The sequence below is a fragment of the Pleurodeles waltl genome, chromosome 2_2 (assembly GCF_031143425.1).
Source record: "Pleurodeles waltl isolate 20211129_DDA chromosome 2_2, aPleWal1.hap1.20221129, whole genome shotgun sequence".
NCBI classification, from domain to species: domain Eukaryota; kingdom Metazoa; phylum Chordata; class Amphibia; order Caudata; family Salamandridae; genus Pleurodeles; species Pleurodeles waltl.
Window position 1 is genome coordinate 130689532 of NC_090439.1, and position 23503 is coordinate 130713034.

Genomic DNA, 23503 nt, shown 5'->3' on the forward strand with positions numbered 1-23503 from the left:
CGCCAGGCCCCCCGCCAGGCCCCCCGCCATGCCCAACATGCCCCCCATCCCCGCCAGGCCCCCGCCAGGCCCCCCGCCATGCCCAACATGCACCCCATCCCCGCCAGGCCCCCCGCCATGCCCAACATGCACCCCATCCCCGCCAGGCCCCCCGCCAGGCCCCCCGCCATGCCCAACATGCACCCCATCCCCGCCAGGCCCCCCGCCAGGCCCCCCGCCATGCCCAACATGCACCCCATCCCCGCCAGGCCCCCCGCCAGGCCCCCCGCCATGCCCAACATGCCCCCCATCCCCGCCAGGCCCCCGCCAGGCCCCCCGCCATGCCCAACATGCCCCCCATCCCCGCCAGGCCCCCGCCAGGCCCCCCGCCAGCCCCAACATGCACCCCATCCCCGCCAGGCCCCCAAGCCAGCCAGTGGCCCCAAATCTAGATAGAATTAAACTCACTTGTTGGTCTGGAGGACCGTAGAGTTGCGCATACTGGGGGAGGACCCCATCCACAAGTTTCTCCAACTCCTCTCCAGTGAAGGCAGGGGCCCTTTCCCCAGTCGCAGCAGCCATTGTCCCTTCCAGACCGAGGTCACAGCAACACTTGCAGTATAGGTCCTCTCCTGTGAAAGTTCAAGTCGCAAGTGGATAAGTAGATAGAAAATGGCGGTCACGTCCGCGGCGGTGCGTACCGCGGCGGTGCGTCCCGCCACCGCCGGCGCCCTTCGCCATTGGCTCCTGAAACCCATAGGCTTCAATGTTAACCAATGCGGCTTCGCGCCGCGGTCTTGGCCCGCCGCCCGCCGCGGTGTGCCACGCCAGCGCATTGACCTCACATCCCATTGTCACACTTCACAGGTCAGGCAGCCGCCATTTCCAGGGCCCACATGGCTCAATTTCAACTGCGTCACACAGGCCTAGGCCTTGCATAGCCACTCATACACGCCATTCACTGCATAGAGAATCGTATACTGTGCTAGCTGTGAGTACGTACCTGTGGGTTGCCTGACTGTGTGCTCCATGTTGTCCTTCCTAGGCACCGTCCGCTGGGTTGGGCGAGGAGACGGATGAATCCTCCCGTGTACCGACCGCTGGTGGACCTGTCGACAATGGAAGAACGCCACATTATCCTGACCTACCGTCTTAACCGTGCCACTATCCATGAACTGTGTGCCCGGCTGGAGCCCGACCTGATGTCCCCCATCCGCCAACCCACAGGGATTCCCCCTCTGGTGCAGGTCATGTCAGTACTCCATTTCTTGGCAAGTGGGTCATTTCAGACAACAGTGGGAATTGCTTCTGGGATGTCTCAGCCCATGTTTTCAAAGGTGTTATCCAGAGTGTTGTCTGCCCTGATGAAATCCGTGAGGAACTACATTATTTTCCCTGAGGTGGGCGAACTGGCTACAGTGAAGGGTGATTTCTACGCCCTTGGACATATTCCCAACGTAATTGGTGCCATTGATGGGACCCATGTGGCTTTGGTTCCCCCAAGAGACAGGGAGCAGGTGTACAGGAACAGAAAAAGTTACCATTCAATGAACATCCAGGTGGTGTGTTTGGCTGACCAGTACATCTCGCATGTAAATGCCAAATTCCCAGGGTCAGTGCATGACGCCTACATCATGCGGAATAGCAGCATCCCTTACGTGATGGAACAGCTACAGAGACACCGTGTATGGCTAGTGGGGGACTCTGGGTACCCCAACCTGTCGTGGCTACTGACCCCAGTAAGGAATCCCAGGACCAGGGCAGAGGAACGGTACAATGAGGCCCATGGGCGTACTAGGAGGGTGATCGAACGCACCTTTGGCCTCCTAAAGGCCAGGTTTCGCTGCCTGCATATGACCGGTGGATCCCTAATGTACTCACCTAAGAAGGTGTGTCACATCATCGTGGCCTGCTGCATGCTTCACAACCTGGCTTTGCGCCGCCAGGTGCCTTTCCTGCAGGAGGATGGTCGAGACGGTGGTGTTGTGGCAGCGGTGGAACCTGAGGAGAGTGACGAGGAGGAAGACGACGGGGCTGAAACAGACAACAGGGACAGAATCATTGAACAGTACTTCCAATAGGACACAGGTAACATTTCAAAGATAATTTAGTAAAAGTTAACTACTCTGCAGCATCTCTGCTGCCTGTCTATTTGCCCCAGTGTATGATGACTGAGTTGTGGCTTTTCCCTCCCTATTTCAGATCTGGGGTCCCCACTACGAGTCCTGTGCTTCGTTTCCCCATGGACTACAGCTTTGTGGCAGCTGTTTGTTGACTTCACCATGTACAAGGACATATTTGCACTGTCATGTCAATTACAATCTATTGAAATCACAGCCAGACTCCTGATATTTTGGTGCAAAATAGGTGTTTATTTAAGTGCTCAAAATGGGATGGGTGGTTTCAAGTGGGTGGGGGCTATGGTGAAGGAATGTCCATGGCAGAGTCCAGAGTAACAGTCACACAGGTGCATTGTCCAGAGGCCTGTGGAGAGATGGAGCATGGGCAGTTCGAGGATGGACAGGGTGACAATGTGGGACAGTGGGATGACATCAGGTGGTATCCATTGCTGGCGGGGGTCTTGACATCCTACTCTGTCTTGCGAGATCTCAGGGCCCTCTTGCGGGGTGGTTCTTCTCCTGCAGGAGGTGGGGGTCTGGTGGGCTGCTGCTGTGCGGGGGCCTCCTGTCCACTAGCGCCGGCGGAGGTGGATGGCTGTTCTTGGTCCCGGCTAGTGGCAGGGGCCCTTGGGTGTTGTTCAGTGTCCGCCCTGCTGTTTACGAGGTCCTGCAGCAGCCCTACCATGGTAACCAGGGTGGTGTTGATGGCTCGGATGTCCTCCCTGTACCCCCGATAGTGTTCCTCCTGCAGCACCTGGATCTCCTGGAACCGGGCCAGTACCGTCGCCATCGTCTCCTGGGAGCGGTTGTATGCTCCCATGATGGTGGTGAGGACCTCGTGGAGAGTGGGTTCCCTGGGCCTCTCCTCCCCCCCCTGTCGCACAGCTGCCCGCCGAGTTGCCCTGTTTCCCTGGGCCTCTGCCCCCTGGCCGGTGTGCCCACTACCACTGCCCCCAGGTCCCTGTTGTTGTTGGGGTGGTGGGTTATCCTGGGTGCCCTGTAGTGGTAGACACACCGCAGATTGACGCGCCCTGGAGACAGAGGCATGGGCCCGCTGGGTGGGAGCTGTGCTGGTGTTCCCAGAGGGGTTAGGGTCTATAGTGGCCTGTGCCTGTGTGAGGGGAACCGACTGTCCAGAGGTCCCCGATGGTCCGGGCTGGTCATCGGTGTCCAGATCGACAGAGCTGCTGTCATCGCTGACGGCCTCTTGGGTGGGGGGTGTGGATAATTCTGGCCCCTCCGCCGCGGTGTGTTGACGGTCGGGACCTGCAGGGGTATAGAGGTATGGTTATAGTTTCAATGTGTGGCATATGGGTGTATCTGTGGGTTCCCGTGTCCCCAAGTGCTGGCATTCGTGTGTGGGGGCTTTGGTGAGGGTGGCTTGTGGGGGGGATGTGTATATGCATTGGGCATGCTTTGGTGATGGGTGTCCATGCTTAGTGGACGCATGCAGGCCTAGGTTTTGGGATGTGTGGGTTGTGATGGTGAGACATTGGCGGGGAATAGGTGTGCTGGGGGTGGGGGTGAGGATGGTGGTGGGGGTGAGGATGGTGGTGGGGGTGAGGGTGGGGGTGAGGATGGTGGTGGGGGTGAGGGTGGGGGTGAGGATGGGGGTGGGGGTGAGGGTGGGGTTCGAGGATGGGGGTGAGGGTTGGGGTCTGATTTGGCATGCAGGTGGGGGGGAAGCAGTATTGAAGCTTCAACTTACCAGTATCCATTCCTCCGCCGACTCCTGCGAGGCCGTCAGGATGCAGGATGTTCAAGACTTCCTCCTCCCATGATGTGAATTGTGGGGGTTGAGGTGGGGGTCCTCCGCCAGTCTTCTGCACGGCGATGTTGTGCCTGGATACCATGGAACGCACCTTCCCCCGTAGGTCGTTCCATCGCTTCCTGATGTCTTCCCGATTTCTGGGGTGCTGTCCCACTGCGTTCACCCTGTCGACAATCCTCTGCCATAGCTCCGTCCTCCGGGCAATGCTGGTGTATTGGACCTGTGTGCCGAACAGCTGGGGCTCTACACGAACGATTTCCTCCACCATAACCCTGAGTTCTTCGTCTGTGAAGCGGGGTTGTCTTTGGGGTGCCATGGGGTGGTGTGTATGATGTGTGGGGTGGAGTATGTGTATTTAAGTGAGTTGAGTGTGGTGGTGTGTGTTGTTTTGTGTGTGGATAGTGTGTGGGTGATGGTGTTGAGTGGCTGTGGCTGTTATGTTTTGGATGCTGGTGTCTCTCTCTTGCCTTCTTTACGATTTTGTAAGCGTAGGGGTTTGCGGGTGATGTGGGTGGGTGTTTTATATTGTATTGTGTGTGTGGGAGTGGTGTGTGTATGTGTATCAGGTGTGTGGGATTCAAATCGTCCAATGTGGGTGAGTTTTGTTCGTTGGTGGGTATTCTGACCGCGCCGGTGTGTCCCGCCAATGGAATACCGCGTTTGAATGACCGCCGCGTGGATTCGTGGGTCGTAATGGCATGGGCGTATTTCTGTTGGCGTGGCGGTGGAGGTTTGGTCACCTCCACCTTTCCGCCGACCGCTGGTCTGGCGGTCTGTTGTGGCGGTCGGATTTTCGGAGGTTTGCCTTCTGCGGGTCAGAATGACCGTGGCGGGTTTCCGCGACCGCGGCGGGATTATGGAGGATTTCTGACCGGCGGTAGGCGCCTTTTACCGCCGAGGTCAGAATGACCACCTATATTCCTTAAAGGCTTTGAAACATCTTGGGCATTGAAAGAAGGACAGCGTCTTTAACTATTATTGCTGTTACTTGGTCCCCCTCTTATGATATTATCTAGATTAAGAGGCAGGCCAGGGCATAAAAAATCTTGTCAGTTTTGTCAGCATTTAAGATCCTTCAAAAAGAAATGTCTGAAAACATTCCATTCAATTGTCGTCTTACATCAGGGTATCGCTACTGCAATTGTCATCCTTGTAGTCCTGATCAACTAAGTTCCTTTATAACTTTAGCCAAAAGAAACACTTGTTTTAGTCGGGATGTGTAAAGACTACATACATTTAATTTAACTCAGAGTTTGGTACTTATGTTATTTCAGTCGTTGTGTTCTGTTTTTGTATCTGGGCAGTAATAAGCGCTCTTCAAACATCTATAAACTACATTTCTTTATTTAGAATTCCCAGTCCAGCCAGGCATTTTCAGAGGTGTGATTTCTCAAAGCTGTTCCCTTACATATTTTTACTTCTCTAATATTTTCAAGTTCATTTTTCATTCGATGTACTTTGGTATAACCACACTTCGCCCCTTTGGGATTTCTAAATAAGCGTTGCGTGTTCCTAATATGTGATAGAGCCTAGAGCCCTATCACTAATTGTGTGTCAGATTAACCATTTCTTCTCAGTTCAAAGGGGTGAAGGGTACAAAAAATCATCAAACAGTTTCTTTATAGCCCAAATGTCACATAATAACATTCAAAGTCAATTAATAGGGTTAAATGGATGTTATACAGACTCAAAGTCTATGTTACATAAATGAGTCTCAAAACCATAGTATAAACATATTGTGTAACTAAAGGAGAATGAAAGCATTGCACAATGTTAAACCTAGTTAGCATATGCAAAAACTAAAATTAAACTAAACTAAGGATCAGGAAAAGCATATGATTTTTGGTTACGTGAACCAAACTCTCCAGTCTAACCATCTAAACTAAACTCAGATCATTCTAATACTAAATATATTTGAGAAAGGTCTGCAAACCAAAATTTAGTCGAATATTCTGTTAAGAGAGGTGAGAGGGGATGAAGCCACATAGAATATGAGGTCTATACCTCAGAAGGGTCCGTTAACCTCTAAAGATAGGAAACATTCTGAATCTTCACTAAATAAACCCTCCTTAAATCACAGTTTCCCAGAACAATTACATCACAGTCAAAGCTTCTTAAATGACACCCTAATTAAATTTAATTTAAAGTTACATTTTCCAACCCTAGACGCATCCCATCTTGATAATCTTTGGTCTCAACAGATTCAAAAGAGTTACATATGCCAGGCTTCCAGAACACTCCCTTCATCCTTGCATAGTTCGTCCCGGGCCTTCTTATTTTTCACACACAATGAGATTCTTGTTGACTCCATCTCCGCTCCTAAAACCTGCATCTCGAAAGAAATTATTTAAAAACAACCCCACAAAGAATGTTAAGGGAAAAAGAAAATTATATGTGTAGGACTTCACTCCAGCCAAGGAAATAAAACACAAATGTATTTTCAAATTATATAAATTGTAAACATCAAATATAAGATCATGTAAGATGAATATACAAAATAATGCTATTAAAACATTAATCTTGAAAAGAGAATCATAAAATGGTGATTTTGTACCATTTACAAACATGCACTCCTCTCACATGCTTTGCAGTGCAAGAATTAAATGAATCATATTACATGTTACACAAAATGTAGCCACCATACTGTGACCACCAGAAAATGATCACCTCTTCATGTTCATTTTCCCAGAGACATAGTGGCACAGCCAAGTTACACTCTTTCACATCTCATCCTTTCTTAAGGGACTTGAAGGAACCAAAGGCAATGCTGATAAACTGCTTTCATTGAAACAAAATGCTAATTCCCTCTTTATCTTCACCATAGATAATGAGGGTCAAACCACTTGCAAATGAGGCTGCTGGGGTATATCTGTGGGTCACTGGACAAGCAAACACAAAGATAATGTTTATAAAAGACGCCGTAGTTGTATGCACTGCAGAGCAGCAAGCTGCTTTTGGCAGTGCGTGCAATCATCATGGGCAAACTCTGAATATATGTCTCTAACTGTTGTATTGTTGCAGAACTGAGGCACAAATTATACCAAGTTTAACTACAGGTGGATGAACTATCAAAGTTTTGAGGCAAATGCCAGGTTCTAACTTGGCCTGAGGTCCTGTAGGACCCTGGACCTTAAAACAAGCGAGTCGAGCATCTATCAAGCTTTATGACACCCTCAGTGCAGCAGAAGAGGTAGGGCAGGATTTTGAAATGATTTATCCCTTTCTAATCCATTGGCAGTGGGGAAGGACTGAGTGTTTGTGTGTGGGGGGTATAATTTCACGGTTTGAAGACCAGTTTTTTCAAATATGGAGGAAGCCAGCAGCGTCACTGTTCTGAAAAGCAAGGAAAGGATTGTGTGAGTAATGTAAACGAAGTGAGCTCTATTTAGTGCATTTATTAGGGTTTCTGGACCCAGCAGCTTGAACCTCTTGATTATAAAAGGAAGGACTGAGGAGGAATGTGATTGTCATAACTTAACATGGACCCTGTGGATTGGGGTGGGGAAGTCTGGGCACCACTAAGCAGATGTGATGGGGAAAGATCTGGAACAACGTGTCCGAAACCACACCTGTGTTGTTCACGCAAGCAGAACAACGCTTGCGTGAAAAATGCAGCCCTTTTTCTCTGCCTTAACCATGCGTGTGCTGAACAACGCACATGCGTGGTTAAGGCAGAAAATAAGGAAGATCCATCCGGAAAGTATGCGGTCAGGTAAGCGGGGCTGGGGCAGGGTTAGACATAGTTTTTAGGTGTGTGAGTGAAGGGGTTGTGGTGGTTATTTTATTTTTTTAAGGGGTGGGGGTCGGGGTTCGGTACTATGGTTTTTAGGTTGGGGTTGGGGGGTCGGGTTATTTTGTTTTTAGGGGCGGGGATGGGGGTCTGGGTAATTTTGTATTTAGGAATTGGGGGTGTCATGTTTTTAGGGGCAGGGGTTTGGGGTAATTTGTATTTAGGGTGGGTGAGGGTAGTTTTTTTTGGGGCGGGTGGGGGGTCAGGGTAATTTTGTATTGGGGGTTGGGGTAATTATGTTTTTATGTGGGTGGGGGACAGGTTTTTAGGGGCAGGGTGGGGGTTGGGGTAATTTTGTATTCAGGGCAGGTGGGGGGGTCAGCTTTTTAGGGGCAGGGTGTTGGGGTAATTTTGTATTCAGAGCAGGTGGGGGTGTCAGGTTCTCAGGGGCAGGGTGGGGGGTTCAGGACAATTTTGTATTTAGGGGTTGGGTAGTTTTATTTTTGGGGGTGGGGTCGGTTTTAGGGCTCTGGTTGGGTGGGGGTATCGGGGTAGTTTTTGAAGGTAGGGGTCGGGACCTCTGTTTTTAGGGGCAGGAGTGGGAGGGGTCGGGATAATTTTATTTTTAGGGGTTGGGTTTTTTATTTTTGGGGTGGGGGCGGTTTTAAGTCTCAGGGTGGGTGGCAGTATTGGACTAGTTTTTAAAGGTGGGGTCAGTTTTAAGGCTCAAGGTGTGTGAGGGGGTATTGTGGAAGTTTTTAAGGGTAGGGGGGTCGGGGTACTTCTGATTTTAGGGTGAGGGGTGGCATACGACAACCACGTGTGCTGTTTCCACACATGCCTTTACTAGGCATGCCTTTACAACGAAAAATCATTGTAAAGGCATGCGTGTTAAAGGCATAAGTGGAAACAACACGGTCGTTGTTCCAACTGCATTGTTCGGGCATGCGTGGTTGCCACATGTGTGGTTCCATCATACAACCGATGTGATGTGCGCAGCCTTAGGGAAGCAGAGCTGTTCCTGAAGTAAGCCGCTTTTAACACCCACGGTGAAACGGAGAAGGAACAGAGCAGGCAGCTACTTTCTTAGAGCTTTTTGTCTGCATTTGTATTTATGTATGTGCACACTTAGGCCCATATTTATACTTCTTGATGCAAAACTGCGCTAACGCAGTTTAGCGCCCAAAAAATTAGCGCCGGCTAACGCCATTCTGAAGCGCCATGCAGGCGCCGTATTTATTGAATGGCATTAGCCGGCGTTAGCCGACCGGCGCTGCCTGGTGTGCGTGAAAAAAAAACCACGTACACCAGGCAGCGCCGGCGTAGGGAAAAATGGCGTTTGGGCGTCCAAAAATGGGGCAAGTCAGGCTGAGGCAAAAAAAACGTCTTAACCCGATTTGCGCCATTTTTTTTTGGCGCCCAGACGCCATTAACATGACTCCTGTCTTAGCAAAGACAGGAGTCATGCCCCTTGCCCAATGGCCATGCCCAGGGGACTTCTGTCCCCTGGGCATGGTCATTGGGCATAGTGGCATGTAGGGGGGCACAAATCAGGCCCCCCTATGCCAAAATAAAAAAATAAAAAAAATACTTACCACAACTTACCTTTTCTTCCCTGGGGTGGGTCCCTCCATCCTTGGGTGTCCTCCTGGGGTGGGCAAGGGTGGCAGGGGGTGTCCCTGGGGGCTTGGGAGGGCACCTCTGGGCTCATTCTGAGCCCACAGGTCCCTTAACGCCTGCCCTGACCCAGGCGCTAAAATCCGGCGCAAATGCAGGTTTTTTAGTCCAGCCCTCTCCCGGGCGTCATTTTTGCCCGGGAGTATAAATCCGACGCAATAGCATCGGAGTCATTTTTTTAGACGGGAACGCTTACCTTGCATATCATTAACGCAAGGAAGGTGTTCACGCAAAAAAATGACGCTAACTCCATGAACTTTGGCGCTAGACGCGTCTAACGCCAAAGTATAAATATGGAGTTAGTTTTGCGTCGAATTTGCGTCGAAAAAAAACGACGCAAATTCGGCGCAAACGGAGTATAAATATGCCCCCAAGGCCCTGGTTTATACTTTTTGGGGCAAAACTGCACTAACGTCGTTTTGCACCAAAATGTTTAGCACCGGCTTGCACCATTTCTGTGCACCAGCTGGGCACCATATTTATGGAATGTTGCAAGTCTGCCAAAGGGTAGGCTAATGTAAAAAAAAAATAACGTTAGTCGGGTGGGGGTGGCGGTATGGAAGAAGGGGATTTTGCACCAAAAAATGATGTTAGGCAGTTTAGAGTTAAAAAAAAAAAAGACTCTAACCTTCCGAGAGTCATTTTCTGATGCAAAACCATCCATACCACATGACTCCTGTCTTAGAAAAGACAAGAGTCATGCCCACCACCCCAATGGCCAGCACAGGGGACCAGGGTCCCCTGGGCATGGCCATTCCACCCTGTGCCATGTATGGCGGCCCATTTCAGGGCCCCCTATGACACTTTAACAAATAAAATCAAATAAAATACTTACCTGTACTTACCTGTTCTTAACTGGGATGGGGTCCCCCATCCTCTGGTGTCCCTCTGGTGTGTGTGGGGGGTTTCCCTGGGGCCAGGTGTAGGAGGCTGGCCTGGCTTATAGTGGGTACCCTGTGGTACTTACACCCTGTGCCAGGTCCAGTTATCCCTTATTAGTAGAATAGAGGTGTTTCTAGCAGCTTAGGCTGATAGGAGGTAGCTATGGCAAAGCAGCTTATGCTGAACTAGGAGACATGCAAAGCTCGTACTATACCACTTATATCATATGCACAATATCATAAGAAAACACAATACACAGAGTTACTAAAAATAAAGGTACTTTATTTTTATGAAAATATGCCACAAGTATCTCAGTGAGTACCCTCAGTAAGAAGGTAAGTAATATACACAAGTTATATGTACACAAACCCAAAACAGGTAAGTAAGAGTAAGAAAAGTAATGCAAACAGTGTAGAATTACAATAGGATGCAATAGGTGAACATAGGTATAGGGGCAACGCAAACCATATACTCTAAAAGTGGAATACGAATCGTGAATGGACCCCAGACCTATGGGAGCTTGTAGAGGGTCGCTGGGACTGTAAAAAAACAGTCAGGGTGTCCAAGATACCCCACCCTAAGACCCTGAAAAGTAGGAGTAAAGTACACCCTACTACCCCAAAAGGACACAATAGTCGTGATAGGGGGATTCTGCGAGAATCACAAACACCAGCTAAGCACTGAAGACGGATTCCTGGACCCGAGGACCTGCAAGGCAATTGGACCAAGTCCAATAGTTGCAATAGTGTCCGGGGGACAGGAGCCCAGGAAACCCAGGATGAAGGCGCAAGGAAGCTGCCTCTGGATGGAAGAAGCTTGGAATTCTGCAACAACGAAGAGAGCTAGGAACTTCTCCTTTGGGTGGATGATGTACCACGGCATGCTGAAGGTTGCAGGAGTGTTCCCAAACAAAAATACCACAAACAAGCCTTGCTAGCTGCAAGGTAGAGGTTTATGGGTGCTGCTGGGAATCAGGAAGGACCAGGATGTCGCCCCTTGGGGGAGGAGACAGAGGAGGCACTCAGCAACTCAGAGAGCCCCCACAGAAGCAGGCAGTCCCCACAGAAGTACCCGAACAGGCACTTAGAAGATTTGTGAACCCAAGCTGGCTCAGAGTCAGAAAGGAGGGTCCCACAACGCCGGAGTTTAACTCAGAGGGTTGAGCACTGCAGGACGGAATGCTGGGGACCCAGGCTAGGCTGTGCATGAAGGAAGTCCTGGAAGAGTGCACAGGAGCCGGAGCAGCGGCAAATCACGCAGTACACAGGTTTGCAGTTTAGCGTGGGGAGGCAAGGACTTACCTCCTCCAAACTTGGACTGAAGGATCACTGGACTGTGGGAGTCACTTGGATAGAGTTCCTGTTTTACAGGGACCACGCTAGTCAGGATGAGAGGTGACACAGAGGACCGGTGATGCAGTCTTTTGGTGCCTGCGTTAGAAGGGGAAGATTCCGTCGACCCACGGGAGATTTCTTCTTGGATTCCAGTGCAGGGTGAAGGCAGATGACCCCCAGAGCATGCACCACCAGGAAACAGTCGAGAAAGCCGGCAGGATTAGGCGCTACAATGTTGCTGGTAGTCGTCTTGCTACTTTGTTGCGGTTTTGAAGGCGTCCTGGAGCAATCAGAAGTCGATCCTTGGCAGAAGTCGTAGAGGGAAGTGCAGAGGAACTCTGGTGAGCTCCTGCGTTCGTTATCTGAGGAATAGCCCAGAGGAGAGACCCTAAATAGCCAGAAAAGGAGGTTTGGCTACCAAGAAAGGTAAGAACCTTATCAGGAGGGGTATCTGACGTCATCTGCTGGCACTGGCCACTCAGAGCAGTCCAGTGTGCCCCCAACACCTCTGAATCCAAGATGGCAGAGGTCTGAGACACACTGAAGGAGCACTGGGCACCTCCCCTGGGAGGTACTGGTCAGGGGAGTGGTCACTCCCCTTTCCTTTGTCCAGTTTCGTGCCAGAGCAGGGCTGGGGGATCCCTGAACCGGTGTAGACTGCCTTATGCAGAGATGGGCACCATCTGTGCCCATCAAAGCATTTCCAGAGGCTGGGGGAGGCTACTCCCCCCCAGCCCTTCACACCTATTTCCAAAGGGAGAGGGTGTAATACCCTCTCTCACAGGAAATCCTTTGTTCTGCCTTCCTGGGACTGGGCTGCCCAGACCCCAGGAGGGCAGAATCCTGTCTGAGGGGTTGGCAGCAGCAGCTGCAGTGGAAAACCGGGAAAGGCAGTTTGGCAGTACCCGGGTTCTGTGCTAGAGACCCGGGTGATCATGGAATTGTCCCCCCAATACCAGAATGGTAGTGGGGTGACAATTCCATGATCTTAGACATGTTACATGGCCATGTTCAGAGGTACCATTGTGATGCTACACATAGGTAGTGACCTTTGTATAGTGCACGCGTGTAATGGTGTCCCCGCACTCACAAAGTTTGGGGAATTTGCCCTGAACAATGTGGGGGCACCTTGGCTAATGCCAGGGTGCCCACACACTAAGTAACTTGGCACCTAACCTTCACCAAGTGAGGGTTAGACATATAGGTGACTTATAAGTTACTTATATGTAGTGAAAAATTGCTGTGAAACAACGTGGATGTTATTTCACTCAGGCTGCCGTGGCAGTTCTGTGTAAGAATTGTCTGAGCTCCCTATGGGTGGCAAAAGAAAAGCTGCAGCCCATAGGGATCACCTGGAACCCCAATACTCTGGGTACCTAGGTACCATATACAAGGTAATTATAAGGGTGTTCCAGCGTGCCAATGAGAATTGTTAAAAATAGTCACTAGCCTGCAGTGACAATTTTAGAAAGCAGAGAGAGCATAAACACTGAGGTTCTGGTTAGCAGAGCCTCAGTGATACAGTTAGGCACCACACAGGGAACACATATAGGCTACAAACTTATGAGCACTGGGGTCCTGGCTAGCAGGATCCCAGTGACACATATCAAAAACACTGGCAACATAGGGTTTTCACTATGAGCACTGGGCCCTGGCTAGCGGGATCCCAGTGAGACGGTAAAAACACCATGACACATACTCACAAACAGGCCAAAAGTGGGGGTAACAAGGCTAGAAAGAGGCTACCTTCCTACACCAGGGGAGGGCACCAGCGGGCTTATTCCATGGTGTTCCACCATGGAAATAGGCCCACAGGTCCCCTAACGCCTGCCCTGGCACAGGCGTTAAAAAATGGGGCAAAGCCAGCTTTGCACCATTATTTGACCCCTCCTCCGCCCTGTGCGGGATTTTAGCACGGGTATAAATATGGCGCTAAGGCCTTAGAGTCATTTTTTGCATGGGAACGCCTACTTTGCATCTCATTGAGGCAAAGTAGGTTTCCTTGTCCAAACCATGACTTTAACTCCTTAAATGTGGCGCTAGACAGGTCTAGCAGCAAAGTACCCAAGTCAAAAAGGAAGATCATCCTAGAGTAATTCTGAAGTCATCTGATGACTTCAACTGGGCTATTCCTGTAATTATCTGGGGAAGTCATCCCAAGCCATCCTGAAGTATGCCTATAGGGCGAAATATTTAAATGAGATGACTCTAGAGTCATCACAGAAACTACTCCAGGATGGAGTCCTTATTACTTGAGTGAAAAACATGTGATGATCATTTACTACTGCAGGATGACCCCAGGATGATTTCTGGATTAGGCTGGATTACTCAAGGATGGGTTCCTGATTACTTAAGTGGAAAACATGTTTGATCATTTACTACTGCAGGATGATTTCAGGATTAGGCTGGATTAGTCCAGGATGATACTAGGAGTATTCCAGGATGGGCTTGTATTATTATAGAATGATGCTGCGATGACATAAAAATGAGGCTGCATTACTCAAGGATGGCACCAGGATAACTTTAGAATGAGGCCATATGATGACTTAATGATGGTGATGTATTACCCCAAGATAGCATTTGGCTGTATTACTCCATGATGATTTCAAGATGGGGATGTATTACTCTACAACAGTGGTTCTCAACCTTTTGACTTCTGTGGACCCCCTTTTAATCATCACTGGAACTCGGGAAACCCACTGCATTATTGCTGGAATATGGGGGCCGCAGGAGAGTCATCACTGGAAACCAAGGTCCACAGCTCAGCATTTACGATTTGAACAGCAAAACAATGCACAGCAAATAAAGAAACAGGGATTTATCAAACAAACACACAAGCGATAAAATGTTTTATTCATTCAAAAATATACAAAAATCAACATTTTAATAGGAATGTTGGTGCTTTTCCAAATTAATTTAGGTCACTCACCGTCCATACAATACTATATTCTATTTGATGCACTTGCAATGCTCCCACAAATAAATCGGAGGATTTACAGTTGTACATTTTGCTTCATTATTTTAATAAATTTTATTAGTCTGTTAACACTATTATTATTTTTTTAAGTAGTCGCAGTCCTCCTGAGTAAGGTCCCCCCCCCCTCCCAACCACAGGTTAAAAACCACTGCTCTAAGATGATAACATGATCTCGAATATTAATGGGTAAACTTTGTCTGACATGCTGCGGAAGTTAAAAATTCCATATTTTTATTAATTTTGTCTGCAATGCGGATCATGCTACAAAAAAAATACAGGTAAATGCTTCATGGGCTGTCCCCAAATAAAAAAGAGTGGATTCATAGTCTGAACATGAGAAAACCACATAACCTGCTCAATGGAAGCATGCACTGCCCATTTTAACTCTAAATGGGTAACATGCATCCCATTAGAAGGGTCTGGCCCAGGAGAACTATTCTGATTGTCTGAAAGCAGAAATTCAGAAAGAATGTAAAAAAAGGATGTGGTTTGTCTCTTTTGATTGACTTGTAGGAAGACATTCACCCTAGCACTGGCCTTGCTCACCAGTTACAGATTGTGATTAGCGGAATGGGCAGGTATTCCCTCAGCATTACATGGATCACCATAGGATATTTTTAGCTGTTCACTATGTTATGTGTGTACAGAAAACAGAAGAAGAAACAGGAAAAGGCAACTTTGCTTTAAATTCAATTCAGCTTACCACAGAAAATTTACCCAGCCTTACCTGTGAGGACTTCAACGTATGTTTAGGTTACTACAGGGCAATTTCACGATTACTACTTTATGAGTGTTTTGTGATCAACTTAATTGCACGGTGTGTTAAGCTGTTACACAAATTGGAGAACTACTAATAATATTTCACTCCTTTTAATCCTGTCTCACCTCTATTATTTCATTTTGATCTTTGTCATTTTAATCAAGTAATTTTGTTAACTAAATATGTTCAACAGTCACTGTAAGTGTAGGGGTTAGCACCATTAGTGCAGGAGTGGTGTTATGTGAGAAATTGTGCATGCATGAGACTGCAAGTTGTGATGTGAAGAAAAAAAAGTTGTGAGTGGCTTGGTAATGCTATCTAAGGCAAATACGGTTACGCAGAGCTATGGGTAAGATGTGACTGAGTGGCTCACGTGAATGATTACATTGGTGAATGATAGCTGAGATGGGTGAATGGTGTGAGCAAGTTAGACATTGCTTGAGTAGATGCAGCTTATTGTTGCTGTGAGTGAAGCATGTGATTGTGGCTTGTGTTGGTGGTGTGAATGACTGGTGTTTCTGACTAGCCGAGAATGGTTGATGCATGTAGCTGAAGGCAAGTGGTTCTTCTGATGAGGGGGTAGCTAGTGAGCAGTAAAGTGACAGAGGCAACTGGCTACTGGAGAAGTGTGTAGAGAAAGTTGTTTAGTCAAGAGATATGAACATAATAGTGTGGTGAGTGGTTAAAGTTAGTGGTGTTAGGTGCAACATAATGTGTGTTGTGAGGGGTCAGTGAAAGGGGGATGGAGGAAGGTGCTTTTGCATCTTGTATGCGTATAGTGTCTCAAACTTGTGTAAGTAGATGATGGGGAGTCAATGGTGTAAATCAGTGCTGTGAGTGGGTTATCACTTTTGCTGATGTTGCTGTGTAGTATTCAAAGTGATTGAATGGTGCTTTGTGTGAATGTTGTGGTGAGATGAGTGACTAGTGTTGTGAGACAGTTATATGAGTAGTGTTATGAGTGTAATGTGCTGTTAGCATGTGGATGAATGAGCTTTGCTGCACGTGGCTAAATTACGTTAGGGGTGAATGCTTTGAACAGGTGGTTGCATGTACAGTTAAAATAGAGGGTCGTTGTAGAAGACTGATAAATGAATTTTGTAAGAAATTAATTTTGCAAGAGGTGGGCGCTGACGGTAGTGTGGGAACACAATATTGCCTAGTTGTGCTACATGAAGCACAGTTGTGGTACTATTGGTTCTGTGCGAAAAGATGCCATGGCCAGTGAGTTCTAAACTGTATTGAGTGATGAATAGCAAGCATATGGTATGGCTGTTGAACAGGTAGATTATGAGTCTATGTAGGAGGTATAATCAATTAAATGGTGACAGTGAGCAGTGTCAAGGGTTAACAAATATTGAGTTAGAGGTGTGCGCAAGTGAAGTCTAATACTTTCAGTGATGGTGAGTGAGGGATGATGTAAGTGGGTGACTTTAGGCAAGTAATGTTTCAAGTGAATGTGGGTGAACAGGGGTGTCATGTAAAATTGTGAGCACGTACTAAGTGAACTGTGGATTGAGTAGGTTAAAAGGCTGTGGTCTGACACCATTCATTCAGTACCAAAACCTTCCAATCCCATCCTCCTCCTAGACATTCATACCTGTCCTCTTCTGTCATAATCCCTTCATTCTATTGCTGTCACACTCATGCTTTTCCAACAGCTTTTTTCCCTAAGGGAGTAGAGGGGAGTAGAGTTAAGTGGTTCAGAGGTAGAGAGTGTCGTGGGTGGATTGAAGTAGTGGAGTGGACTGGATTGAAGTACAGTGGGGTGAATTGGAGTGGGTGGATTTGATTGAAATTGGGTGAGGTGGATTGGAATGGGCCAATTACATTGGATGGATTAAATTGAAGTGATGGTACTGGGGCAGCGGTGGATTGAGGTAGGGTGGTCTGGATTGATTTGGAGTGGAGTAGATTGGACTGACTGGCGTGGGGTGGATTGGACTGACTGGCACGGGTGGACTGGAGTGAAGTGGGATGGGATGGATTAGATTGGATTTGACTTGTGTGGACTGGACTGAGGTGGAATGGAGAGGGGCAAATCTGATTGCACTCTGATGGATTTACACACACAACACTTGCAAGACACAGGAAACATGAAGTCTTCACAAGCATGCACCAAGACGCACAATCTGTGTAACACAGGCCTGTTAACAAATGTGTAAAAACTTTTTTGTAAACATGCACCCTCGTGGACACCATAATGCTCTCCATACTGTAGGAGATGCCCTGCATCACACTAACCTACACACACATTTTACACTTCTCTATTTTAGATAAATCCACAATCTTTACAAGTGTGCATTTTTTAGTTACATTGTGTACTAGAATGGGTTTAAAACCATTGTGCACAAAGTCTAGAATTCCCATATGTTTTTAGGTGTGGCCAGCTTTGCAATGTAACTAACAGCCATTTTAATTTTTTGCACATTCTGCCCAAATAGTGGACTTGTAGCGCTGCAGATAATTAAGAAGAAAACGCAGTGAATGGACTACCTAGATCTTGACCATGTGCCTTTCAGGTTGTGCCCAGGTACCAGCAGCAAGCCTTGGCCTCTTTTGTAAACCTAAAATCCTGCATTAACCCAAGAGAGATTTTCATACCTACTACTTACCTTTCGTAGAGACAAAAAATCCACTGCAGTTTGCTGTGTTGCGAAGGGTACTCACATACATCTCAGTGTAAAATCAGTAGCGTTGTGTAAAAGATCACATTGTTGTGGATGGCAGAGTCTGCTCAGAGCTTGTTTGCTCTTTATCCTTTATCCTGTAGGTAAAGTGTACAAATAATCACCAGAACGACCCACAGACTAAAATGTAACTTTAGGTTTCCTTTTACGAACGCTCGATTTCCTTGTCCAGTAAGAAAATAAAATGTTTAGTTTCTCTGACTGGGACATCGAAAATCTGCGGAAGCCCCTAGAACATCACCCACCCCCGGCTTCAAGCCACTAAATCACTTAAAAGAATATAAATGAAGATAAAGTAAAATGTGCAAGGGATTTAGCCCGTCAAAGGTTGCAGTTACTTAATACACCAGTTACTACCAATTACACCACGAGAAATTAAACCTATAAGTAACATTCAACTACATACAAGTTTTACAGAAATACAGTTTGTGCCATTAAGCGTCGCATTTAATTTCCTGAGATCCAGTGGAGTACTGGAAAAACGTCTCCTTGAGACGGCAATAAATCACCCAAACCTGAAAGCAATTATTACCGGACTGGTCCACCTGGCAGAGATGAGACTCAATCTCATCTGATCTCTGCGTGCGCACCTTCTAAAATATTTTCCCAACCACGCACTCAAAATTCGTCTGTTTGCAGAAAATGAAAAGCACAAAAAATACCACCCTTAGACGTTAAAAGCCCACAGTGGCTGTCCCAACAACTAACTCTCGCTGCTTTCACACCAGACAAAGGACTTGCAGAGGATGTAACTTCCGGCGGAACCGGAAGTGTGTGTGAGGCATACCTGTCGAACAGCTCTCGTATTTGTACTCGAAATAAGGCTGAAAAAGCGAAAACAAAGGTCATCCAGGGCAAAATAATGACAATGGTGAAAGATCCAGTCTCATTGGGGCAGCAATTTAGGTGGTTGCTGGGAAGTACCTCCAACAGGGTTGTTTTCCTAACACACATTGCATTCTGGGACATGTAGTTACGTATTTAACCCCTTCCCCGCCAGGGACGTAATGGTTACGTCCATGGCAGCGCCCGTGTGGCGCCATGGACGTAACCATTACGTCCTGGGACTGGCAGTCGGGGGAAGCGCTAGCGCTTCCCCCGAGGGCCGCCCCCCAACACCCCCAGGCCAGGGCTGAAAGGGGAATCCCTTCCCCTTTCACGCCCACCCCCCCCGCCGCCCCCATGACGTCAGCGCGCGATCGCGCGCTGATTTCATGGAAAGGGGGAAAGACGCGCTGGAAGCCATTTGCTTCCAGCGCGTCTAAGGGAGAAGGTGAGTTTTTCACCTTCGTGCGGGGTGGGGGTGCTCTGAGAGAGGCATCGAGGGAAAGGAAAGGGTTTTCCTTTCCCTCGAAGTCTCTTTGAGCATTCCTGCTGCCCGATCGCGATGCGATCGGGCAGCAGGAATGCCCACTAGACACCAGGGATTTCAGTATGTGTGTGTGTGTTATATTAGTGTGGGGGAGCGACCCCTTGGGCAAGGGTCACTCCCCTTTGGGGGCACATGTATTTTACGTCGTTTCTGCCCCCCCTGGGGGCAGATTGGCCCTATTTTTAGGCCGATCTGCCCCCAAGGGGGGCAGAAAGCCACTAGACACCAGGGATTTTATTGTTGATTTGTATTTTTTGTGTTGGGGGCGGCCCCTTGGGCAAGGGTCGCTCCCCTTTGGGGGCACATGTATTTTACGTCGTTTCTGCCCCCCCTGGGGGCAGATTGGCCCTATTTTTAGGCCGATCTGCCCCCAAGGGGGGCAGAAAGCCACTAGACACCAGGGATTTTATTGTTGATTTGTATTTTTTGTGTTGGGGGGCGGCCCCTTGGGCAAGGGTCGCTCCCCTTTGGGGGCAAATGTATTTTACGTCGTTTCTGCCCCCCCTGGGGGCAGATTGGCCCTATTTTTAGGCCGATCTGCCCCCAAGGGGGGCAGAAAGCCACTAGACACCAGGGATTTTATTGTTGATTTGTATTTTTTGTGTTGGGGGGCGGCCCCTTGGGCAAGGGTCGCCCCCAGGGGCCCTCATGTATTTTTGGGCAGTTCTGCCCCCCTTGGGGGCAGAGAGGCCTATTTTTTTTAGGCCTTTCTGCCCCCAAGGGGGGCAGAATCCCAATAGCGCCAGTGTTGGAAAATGGGTTATTGGTAGGGCAGGTAGGTACCTACACCTAGCAACAAGCCACTAACCTCCACATAGGTACAGTTAGGTCTCAGTAAATTAATCCCAGCTCAACCCTTGGTAGCTTGGCAACGAGCGTCAAGGCTTAACTTAGGAGACAAAGTGTAAAGCATTCAAATATCACAAAACAGTAATTAAATAAAACACAGGAAACAGTTTAGAAATCCAAAACCAATTTATAAAAATAGTTTATATTTTTATCTTTAAAATGACACAAAAACGATTAAAATCGGTTCAGGGGAACCGGAGATATGATTTTTTAAAGAATTATTACTTTTCTAGCGCTTAGAAACAAAAAGCGCCAATCGGGTCATCTGGTTGCACCTCGACAGGGGCAAAGTCAAACTTTCAGGCCGACCGCGATGGAGCCCTGCTCGGCTACAGGTCGCGGGAGGCCTCGGTTAAAAAGTTACCTTCTGACTTAGTCTTTATTTTGAAGTTTTTCTTCACCGGGACGAACCTGCCAGTTGAATCCGACCTCCTGGAGCCCTTGTCCGGATACGCGATGTGGGTTTCCTTGGTGGAGACTTTTACCTTCGGACTTAGTCGTTTTTTCGAGATGAAAATCCTTCGACCGGGGTAAACCTGGATCTTGATCCGACGTCCATGGAGCCCTTCTCGGATACGATGGCTGGGAGGTCCCGGTCAACTTTTTACGTTCGGACTTAGTCTCTTTTTTGGATGTTTTTCTTTACCGGGACGAACCACGAAGTCAGGCCGGGTCGCGGTTGAGGAAAGCCGGCTAGAATTTCCGCAGCGGGTCGGTCCCTCTCTGGAGCTTTTTTCCCAAAATTCTCAAATCTTTTCCAAACTTCTGAGGCTTCACCCAGATGTTCTTTTAAGGTTCTTTTGGGGTCCACAGCTCACCCCAAGGGTCCAGAAGTTCTGTGATGGTCCTTGGGGGGTGCGGACTTCAACTCCCAGAATGCACCTGGCGCAAACTCCTTTTTGGCCACTGGACAGTGGTCAGCTGGTCGCTTTCTTCAGGAGTTGGTGCAGGGGACTCTGGTTAGCAATTTTTCACCTGTAGCAAACAGGGAGTCCCTCCTTGAACCAGTTGAAGCCAGGCAAAGTCCTTCTTGTGGTGAAGCCCAAGTGTGCAGCTGGTGCAGTCCTTCTGAGTGCAGGTTCCAGGTGCAGGCCAGGGGTCCAGCAGGGCAGTCCTTCTTCTCCTTTAGTTCCTTTCTTGTTGAAATCTGGTAGGGATCTGAGGTGTGGGGTCAGGTCTGCCAGTTTTATCCTTGCTCCTGCGTGAAAAGCAGGGGGGTCCTGATCCTCCAAACAGGTACAGGGTCGTCCCCCTGTGATGACCACTTCCTGGGAAGTGTGGCAAAAATCCATCCCAAAAGGCAACAGTCTCTAAAAATCCAACATGGCTGAATCTGATTTTTGAAGGTTACATCTGGCTGAGCCCACCCACTGGTGTGGCTAAAAATCATAAACACACCCCTCTCCTGCCCTCTCCTAATCTAATCAAGGGGGCACCTAGTTGTCTGGGGTTGCAGGATGTGGGGGTGTTGCTGGGTGCTCCAAATGTCCTTCTCTGCCTTTGAAGACCAGTTTGGCCGCCCTCCCCCTTCCTGCCTCACCATCTGCTGAGGGGAGATTCTCTCCCCAAAGCACATTCCTTTGTGTGAAGTCAGGCCACTTCACACCTCATCAAGGCAGCCTGGCAGAAGCTGCTGCAGGCTGGCCAATCAGAGCACAGCAGCAAAAACAATGCAGAGCTGAAATTGGCAACTTTTTAGATAAAGTCTAAACTTTTTACCTGAACAAGTTATATTAAATCCCACAACTGGAAGTTGTGGGATTTATTACAAAAATTAATTTGATACCAAATTCTTGGTATGTAACATTTAAGGAGACTTTAAAATTTAAAATAAAGTCTGCCCATTCTAGCCTATGAAGGCCATTTATTTCAATGAGGGAAAAACGAATTTGGCTGTTTTTACCTCACCAGGGCTTATAAACCTATTTTTATAAAGTCCCTGCTTATAGTTACATGGCACCCAGCCCTAGGGGCACATAGGGCACACCTTAGGGGTGACTTATATGTAAAAATAAGGTAGTTTAAGACTTTGGAAGTACCTTTAATTCCAAAGTCGAATTTGCATATAACTTTAATTTAAAAGCAGCCAGCAAGGCAGGCCTGCTTTTAAAATGACACTGGGCACCTCAGCAGTGCACCTAGGTGTGCACCACCTATGCTGTGGTCCCTAAACCTACATGCCCTACCATATACTAGGGACTTATAGGTAGGTTCACTTAGCCAATTATAATTAGCCTAATTTGCATATTGATTTTACACAGAGCACAGGCCCTGGGACTGGTTAGCAGTACCCAGGGCACCATCAGAGTCAGGAAAACACCAGCATAAAGTGGAAAATGGGGGCAAAAAGTTAGGGGGCCTCTGCAATCAGCCCTGTTTTCCCACAGCCAGAAATAGTATGTATGTATGTGTGCTTTGTGTTGGGGGGTGGCCCCTTGGGCAAGGGTCGCTCCCCCTAGGGGCGCAATGTATTTATTGTCGTTTCTGCCCCCCTTGGGGGCAGATTGGCCCTATTTTTAGGCCGATCTGCCCCCAAGGGGGGCAGAAAGCCACTAGACACCAGGGATTTTATTGTTGATTTTTATTTTTTGTGTTGGGGGGTGGCCCCTTGGGCAAGGGTCGCCCCCAGGGGCCCACATGTATTTTTGGGCAGTTCTGCCCCCCTTGGGGGCAGAGAGGCCTATTTTTTTTAGGCCTTTCTGCCCCCAAGGGGGGCAGAATCCCAATAGCGCCAGAAAGATATGTTTGTATGTGTGCTTTGTGTTGGGGGGTGGCCCCTTGGGCAAGGGTCGCTCCCCCCCAAAGGGTGCAATGTAATCTGGGCGATTTCTGCCCCCTCCCCTTGGGGGCAGATTGGCCCTATTTTTACGCCGATCTGCCCCCAAGGGGGGCAGAAAGCCACTAGACACCAGGGATTTTATTGTTGGTTTTTCTTTTTTGTGTTGGGGGGCGGCCCCTTGGGCAAGGGTCGCCCCCAGGGGCCCACATGTATTTTTGGGCAGTTCTGCCCCCCTTGGGGGCAGATATGCCTATTTTTTAGGCCTTTCTGTCCCCAAGGGGGGCAGAATCCCCATAGCGCCAGGGATACTACATGTGTGTGTGTGTGTGTGTGTGCTTTGTGTGGGGGTGTGGCCCCTTGGGCAAGGGTCGCCCCCCCCCAAAGGGTGCAATGTAATCTGGGCGATTTCTGCCCCCTCCCCTTGGGGGTAGATTGGCCTATTTTTTTTTAGGCCCATCTTCCCCCAAGCAGAGAAGACTAGACACAAGGGAAAATGAAAAAATGGTTAGTGGCGGAGTGTTTGTCAACTGGCGAAGTATTTGCTTTTATGATAATAACAGTTTTTCTCCTTTTTGTTCTAGTT

General features: G+C 48.4%; 1 protein-coding gene across 5 annotated transcripts in view; it reads right to left on the bottom strand.

The window, feature by feature from the left end:
* CDH12 (cadherin 12) overlaps positions 1-23503 on the bottom strand; it is a 2251017-nt gene that overhangs the window by 2085621 nt on the left and 141893 nt on the right. The window lies entirely within an intron of this gene.